Here is a 7,900-nt window from a genome sequence, read left to right as displayed (position 1 = left end):
CCTGAAGGGATAAGGTTCGTCCTCGGAACGGCTGGCTTTCTCCTATCCTGTCTTCCTTTTAGCCTCAATAAGCGGCTCACTTTCAGGTCAATCAGAGTGCAGAATGGCCTGACCCTGTCACTACTCAGGGACTCGATTCGAATATCTGGGATCCATTTCCGGAAGGCTTTTTCAATCAGCGACTTCTTGTCAGCGGAGCCGGTAGGGTACGGTGTTGGCCCGCGTTGAATACACCAGTTTCCAATGGATCATTGAACAGCTACGTTGCGCGTGGTTAGTATCCGGATGGGTGACCATCTGGCAATTGCGCTCTGCTTGCTTTCCCCAACTCGGGCTTTCACTACTCAGGGACTCGATTCGAATATCTGGGATCCATTTCCGGAAGGCTTTTTCAATCAGCGACTTCTTGTCAGCGGAGCCGGTAGGATACGGTGTTGGCCCGTTGAATACACCAGTTTCCAATGGATCATTGAACAGCTACGTTGCGCGTGGTTAGTATCTGGATGGGTGACCATCTGGGCAATTGCGCTCTGCTTGCTTTCCCCAACTCGGGCTTTTTCTTTTTCTTCTTCTTCTTCTTCTTCTTCCTCTTCAAATTAAATAATAAAATTCTTAATGCGCCGTTTCGACTTTGGACGTTGCATCTTAACGCTTCATAAGTTTTAAGCCTCTCGGTCTCTCTCTCTCTCTCTCTATCACCAATTTTTCCTCCATTTAATGGCTCTCTCTCTTCATGCCTCAAGTCCTCTTCAAATTAAATAATAAAATTCTTAATGCGCCGTTTCGACTTTGGACGTTGCATCTTAACGCTTCATAAGTTTTAAGCCTCTCTCTCTCTCTCTCTATCACCATTTTTTTCTCCATTTAATGGCTCTCTCTCTTCATGCCTCAATAAACGGCTCACTTTCAGGTCAATTAGACTCAGAGGTACCACATGTACGAAAATTACTGGCCATTAAATTTTAGCACCACACAAAAAGAAGAAAAAAAAAAACTCCCTGAACAATAGGAAGAATTCGAAAAGGGAAGAGAGGGGGAGGGAGGGGGGAGAGGAATAGAGTGGGACAGAGATGGAGAGATAGCAAGGGAGAAATAATATGGGGAAATGAGAGAGAGAGACGCAAGAGAAAGAGGTAGGGAGGGAGAGAGAGGTAAAGAAGGAAAGAATTTGAAGGCACAAAAGAGAAGAAAAAATAAACTAAAGAAAGAACTTGGGTCTGCAATACTCTCCCTCTCTCTCTCTCTTTCTCTCTTTCTCTCTCCCCGATTTTGAAAATTTGGACCGATTGCAATACTTTCATTACTAGTATAGCTCCGCTATACTGTTAGTAATAGAAAGTAAAAATGAGGGGGAAGGAGAGGGATTAAGGGGAAGAGGGGAAGGAAAGAAGGAGATAGAGAAAATGAGGGAAGGGAGAGAGAGAGAGGGGGGGGAGAGGAAATTGAAAGAGAGAGCTTTTCATTGAAGTACCTACCAGCGTACCAGCCTTGTACTTAAAATTTTCTTTCATATTGGATTTTCTTGCGGGACTTCAGTCTGACTTGAGAGCGAAAATGTTTGTCCGTCATGGTGATGGTGCGTTTCCACTTGGCATCTCTGGACACCAAAATACAATATAATAGGTATATGTATGTACTTGGCGTTTGTCAGCCTAGTTAGCTTGGTTAGTAGCGCGTCTGCCTTGTGAGCGCTAGGCCGCGGGTTCGATTCCAGCCCGGGGCGGATTTTATCCTGAACTGATAATGTTTGTTCTCGGAACAGCTGGCTTTCTCCTATCCTGTCTTCCTTCTCTCTTCGATTTCGGAACCATAAGACCTTAGCAGTTACAGTTCCCTCTGTCAAACCTCTAAAAAAAAATACTTGGCATTAGCCTTTAAACAAATGGAAATAGATCATGCCGATCGGCAAAAGTCGAGTGATTAGAAACGCACCATTACAATGGGGTGTAAAAGTTATTGGTGATGTGACTGATCTAACGATATAGTTTGTTTTTAAAGTCCCAACAATTTTTTTTTTTTTTTTTTTTTTTTTTGTACCTTTTTTTATTTTAGGCACTTTAACTATGCGTTAAAACATGTCGTTCGCGCTTGGTTTTTTATTTGCTTAGAGCCTTAGACCGTCCATAGGTCTATCAAGCGTGAGTGGTGGACATAAGTACCTACCATATTTATTAATAAAACATAGGAGTATGTCTACGCGTGTAAATTACATTAGACCCCAAGTTTTTCCACAATCGAGTTTACGAACACATGTGAATATAAACCCATTTACCTAAACCTATTACGCAGCATGCCGGCATGCCCCATCCCGTAGTATGTCCCTCATCAGATGGGCGACAAGAGACACAATACTTCCCGTTTAGGTCCTAAGGTGCTGGGTGAAAACGAGAACACCAGAAAGTAAGAAAGAAATATTTACAAGCGACATAAGAGTGCATTTTTTTTTTCCTTTCTTTTTTAATAGGTTTGCTAGAGGGAAGAGTAACTGCTAAGGTCTTATCGTCCCGAAACCGAAAAGAGAAGGAAGACTGGACAGGAGAAAGCCAGCTGTTCCGAGAACGAACATTATCCGTTCAGGATAAAATCCGGCCCGGGCGGAAATTGAACCCGCGGCCTGGCGCTTACAAGGCAGACGTGCTACCAACCAAGCGAACTAGGCTGACGAAATATGTATTTGCAATCGAAATAAGAGTACAATTTTTTTCGTAAGAATCCGAATCGTGCTCTGAAAAGAACTGGAAGGGAAAGATAAAGGAAAGGAAGGAACTGGAAAGGAAGGAGGTAGGAAAGAACGGAATTAGAGGGGAAAGAAGGTGAATAAAGAGTGGGTGAAGATGCTAATTCATATTGCTTCTCTGTTCATTGGAGTGATACATCTCACGCCTGTTGACAAATTTTCGAGCGACTTGATCCACGCATATCTCGTCAAGCACAGAGCTTTGGAAACTTTGCGCCTGAAAAATTTGAACTTTTTTCCTGCCGAAAAGCTGTCTCCTTTTATCGCAAAAGCTCATTCTTTTTCCTCCTTCCCACGGGAGTAGAGGTAATTTTGTTGGAAGTTGAAACCCTTTTGGGAGTGATTATTTTAGATGACAATTTGACAATATGCTAAACTGGTGTTAAATAAAAATTTGTTGCTGAAATTCTATTCTTGTTGTGGTTCTTTTTTTCCACAAGTTCATACGAGTATCCGCCGCACTCCTCAAATTAGCGTCAATTACACTCCACTCCAGCGCCTTCTGTGACAAATCTTTCTTGACGCGACGTGGCGTGATATAAAAGCTATAATGAGATTTAAACGTTTCAGAGCTTTAAAGAGGTTTGATAGAGGGAACTGTAACTGTTAAGGTCTTATGGTCCAGGAATCGAACAGAGAAGGAAGACAGGATAGGAGAAAGCCATTCTGAGAACAAACATTATCCGTTCGGGATAAAATTCGCTCCGGGTGGAATCGATCCCGCGGCCTAGCGCTTACAAGGCATTTTTTTTTTTTAGATTGGAGTGGATTGGAATGGCCAAATTTTAAGAGGGTGCAGTACCTAAGTTATAGAGCTGTAACAAACGAAGTCTTATCGTCCCGAAACCGAAGACAGGAAAACAGATAAAGTAAGTTTAGAATAAATTTCGTGCCGGGCGGGAATCGAAAACGCAGCGATCACTAGGCAGGCCTGCTGCCCGCCAAATTAACCAGGCTGACAAAATTAGCATGAGAGCATTTTCAATCATCCAAAAAGTTTTTAGCTTTTTAGTGATCCAAAAAGGAGTTTTCAATGATCCAAAAGGGAGGAGTTTTTAATAATGTCTTTCAACTACATACTTCAATATTGGTGGAGATGTCAAAATTACCAAAATAACTTCCCACGCGAAAAGTCTTTCCCTTCCTTTATTTTTCGAGAGAAATTTCCCCATTGAAAATATGTGTTTTGAAAGACGTATTTTCGGGTGTCCCTTTAGAAAATTTAGTCAGCACAACAATACATTCCTGAATTTCCTTCTTCAATTTTATGTAGGGACATATTTCATTTATGTGTAGGACCTACGTAGATAAGATTTCATATTCTAGCGTATAATATAAGCTATATAAAATAATAATACCACCCACGTAGACAGCCCCGTATCCAGGATTTTGTGGAGGGGGGGGGGCGAAGGTCTAAAATAATAATGCCCCCCACGTGGACAGCCCGGTATCCGGGATTTTGTGGGGGGGGGGGGGCGAAGGTCCAAACAGAGATGTTCCGGGGGGTGGCTGCTCCAAATTTTTAAAGTGTGGCCCACAGTACAAGAAAAAAATGAAGCTGGAGGGGGGGCGGCCGGGCCCCGTCGTCCCCAAATTTTCGGAGTCTGACGTACAGTAAAGGAGAAAAAGCAAGCTCGAGGGGTTAACTAGCCTGGTCTTTTTCTCTCTTCGCTCTTGGAACGATAAGACCTCAGGGTGAAGAGAAAATAAACTTACCTACTCTTGAGAAACGGGTGTTTTCTGCCAGCTTTCTGTCTACCATATGGTGAAAAAACCACTTGAAATGTTATTTTCTACTTAAATTCTGAGATTCACCTAAAATGTTATATTTTACCTAGATCGGTACACTTGAAAGTATTAGTGATTTTAAAAGTAAAAGATTATCTTGTGATTAAACACGTCTAAATTTAATTTTGTTTGTGACAAATGGTATTAATCAGAAGGTACTTAAAACTTCGACTATTAATCGTCATCACCAGTATCTAATATTATTCCTACCTACTTGTTATTTATCTAATACTCGTATATAAAATCTTTTATAAATACTTATTATTTGAGTTCTAAATTCCTAAATACCTAATGGTAATGAGGTTTAGATAGGTAGTTGTAATTTCGAGTGCACTTATCAATCATCTTTTATATTAGATTATACATTATTTTTTTTGTTTTTTTTTTTTTTTTTTTTTTTTTTTTTTTTTTTTTTTTTTTTTAAGAGGTTTGACAGAGGGAACTTTAACTGCTATGGTCTTATCGTCCCGAAATCGAGGAGAGAAGGAAGACAGGATAGGAGAAAGCCAGCCGTTTCCGAGAACGAACATTATCCCATCAGGATAAAATCCGCCCCGGGCGGGAATCGAACCCGCGGCCTAGCGCTTACAAGGCAGACGCACTACCAACTAAGCTAAGTAGGCTGGCTAACACAAGTGTTTCTTGTCGGACAGTTTTCGCAAAGATGACTCTGGCTTAGCTCTTATTATACCTACAAAATCTGCTGATGGATAGGTATTGAAAAATCCATGTTTGAATTAATTTCAAAACGTGCCCACGTCTACATTTTTCCTTGAAAATATAAATAAATAAAAGGGATTATGTTGAAAAAATAGAAAGTAAAAAAAATTTTGATTGCTTAATCCGAGAGTTAAATAACTTCAACCGAGTTTAAACTCACTTTGTGGACCCGGCCATGCATAAGTCAAACTGATGAAAACTTGGACCTACATTACCTACCTAATAGCTACATTACCTACCTACCTAACAGTCGTGTTTTAAAAAAATGATGAAGTCCAGAAAATAATCAGCAAATAAACTTTAGGTCTTAATATTTTTTCATCTATTTTACGGATACTATCTATTTTTCCGAATTTTATCACCATAAGAAAAGCCCATTTGAGTTGAAAAGGGTAAAAAAAAAAAAAAAAAAAAAAAAAAACACCAACAACCTAAAACCAGACAATCACTCAATTGAGGTTTTTTTTCACTACCTTCTACAATTTTATTCGGAAAAGTTCTAAAAAAAATACGTAATTTTTTTCTCGTAAAGGAAAAAAAAATGTGAAAATTTAACACACTCCGAAAAGCGAACCGTTCGGGACGAAAGCAGATTTGAAACTGAAGCTTGAAGCTCCGGAGTTGACTCGAGTTTACTGATAGGCTGATGGCGAAGTGCCGAAAGTCGGCTGGAAAAACTGTTGCTGTCGCTCTTATCGTGTACTGTGGGTTGCGTTTGAAACTCCCTCAGGGGCCTCATTGAAACTCCCTCAGGGGCCTCATTGAAATTCCTGAAAGGGGCCATTCCAAGAAAAAGGGGGCCACTTTGCTGCGCCATGAGGGACCGATTCTAGGGAAGAAAATGGATGTGTTTTTACTTTCCTTATCCTAAATATAGGAAGGAAAGTAATGTACAGAAGAACCTCGATTATTTCAACTCTCTATCATTTCAACCCCAAAATCAGTTCAAAATAGGGTATTTTTTTACTGACCATTCTGTTCTTTTGTGCATCTAAATTTTGCCCCTTTTTCATTGTTTTATACGGAATTTCAATTATTTCAACTACCTTCAGTCCCAATTAGTTGAAATAATCGAGGTTCTACTGTACATAATGGTGTGAAATTTTTCGATGGTGAGTTTTTAGTGTCAACAACACGGTTTGAGGGCCCTAGAGCCTAAATCCAAAGTTTCAGCCATTGGTCCGTGGGTGTGGGTGTCTGTCTGTAAACAAAATATCTCGAGTACGGTAAAAGCTAAAGAATTGGTATGGCATTTCGGCCGCTTTTTGGCGGTTTTCAGCTCTACTGACTAAAAGGTTAGAGATATTCAATAGGGTAAGGAAAGGCGAGTGATGTTCACAACAGATTTTTCTATTTTTTTGTCGACGCCTCACAGGGTCTCAAGTTTGAGAAATCTCGACCAATGGCAGCCGGCCACTGATTGGTTACCTGAGCTAGTTCTATCACTATTTCCCCCCTTACTTACCTTTTAATTGTGCACAGCACATTGCATAGTCACACTTTTCAAGGCATTCATTCCTTTTTTATCGGCAATAAAAATTGAGAAGTTAGCTTGAAGGGTAGCGGTAGGTCGCGGGTTCGATTCTGTCTCGAGGTGAACTTTTTCCTAAATAGATAAGGTTCGCTCTGGGGACGGCTAGCTTTTTTTTATCCTGTCCTTCTTCTGACTTCAATTTTGAATAAGACCTCTGCTGTTACATCATCTTCATCGTCAAACCTTTGGATCCATTCCTTCATCAAACCTTTGAGAAAAAAATATAAATTATGTACATTATATTTGATCAATCTATTTACCTTTCTTGTTTGCCTTCATGTTTTATGTACAATTTTTGTGACCTTATTTTTCGACGAAATCGCAGACAGAAATTTTCAAGGGGGATGGGGGGACAGAGCTTTCAACATAATGGAATAAACGCCCCCCTACCTTTTTCTACGCTGAGCCCACGCAAATATACGTTGATTTATTAAGGGGGTAGGTTTAAAGGTTATTAAGTTATTAATGTTATTACTTTTTTACTATTTCTACTCCTCCTTATTCTATCTCTCTTCTTCAAATTGTACTTCTTCTTCCTCTCCTTGAAATTTTACCTTTTCTCCTACTCCTCCTTCTCCTCCTCCTCCTTCTAGTCCTCCTCCTCCTCCTCCTTTCCTCCTCCCTCCCCTCCAAATTTGGACCGATTGCAATACTTTCTCATTACCTTGTATAGGTTCCCTATACGTAAGGGTAATAGAAAGTAATAAAAGGGAATGTTGAAGAAAAAGAAAAAAAAATCAGAATACCTACCTACTAACTTAAAACCGAGTTTAAACTCACTTTGTGGACCGATGTTTAATTTTCTAGTCTCTCTCCGATTTCGGGACGATAAGACCTTACCAGTTATAGTTCCCTCTATCAAACCTCTTAGAAAAATTTTCTTCTTCTTCTTCTTCTTTATTTCTTCCTTTTTCCTCCAATGCTCTTTGCGCTCCGCTCCATTTTGTTTTTAGACAAACTTATTCTAACATTCGTAGGCCGAGGATTCGATTCCATCCCAGGGCGGATTTTACCCTGAACGGATAATGTTCCTTCTCGGAACGAGCTGGCTTTCTCCTATCCTGTCTTCCTTCTCTCTTCGATTTCGGGACGATAAGACCTTAGCAGTTACAGTTCCCTCT

The 7,900-nt window shown here is 40.2% G+C and overlaps 1 long non-coding RNA gene across 1 annotated transcript; it reads right to left on the bottom strand.

The window, feature by feature from the left end:
* Nucleotides 1-5,951: 5,951 nt before the first annotated feature.
* Nucleotides 5,952-6,961, bottom strand: LOC113471452. Its single transcript, XR_003394146.1, has 2 exons — nucleotides 6,711-6,961; nucleotides 5,952-6,074 (listed from the first exon to the last, which is right to left on the bottom strand). It is a non-coding gene; the product is annotated as an uncharacterized LOC113471452 (long non-coding RNA).
* Nucleotides 6,962-7,900: the final 939 nt, after the last annotated feature.

The sequence above is a fragment of the Diaphorina citri genome, unplaced genomic scaffold, assembly GCF_000475195.1.
Source record: "Diaphorina citri unplaced genomic scaffold, Diaci psyllid genome assembly version 1.1 scaffold2453, whole genome shotgun sequence".
NCBI lineage: Eukaryota > Metazoa > Arthropoda > Insecta > Hemiptera > Psyllidae > Diaphorina > Diaphorina citri.
Note: the sequence above shows the minus strand (reverse complement) of the source record. Positions and strands in the feature narration are given on the sequence as shown.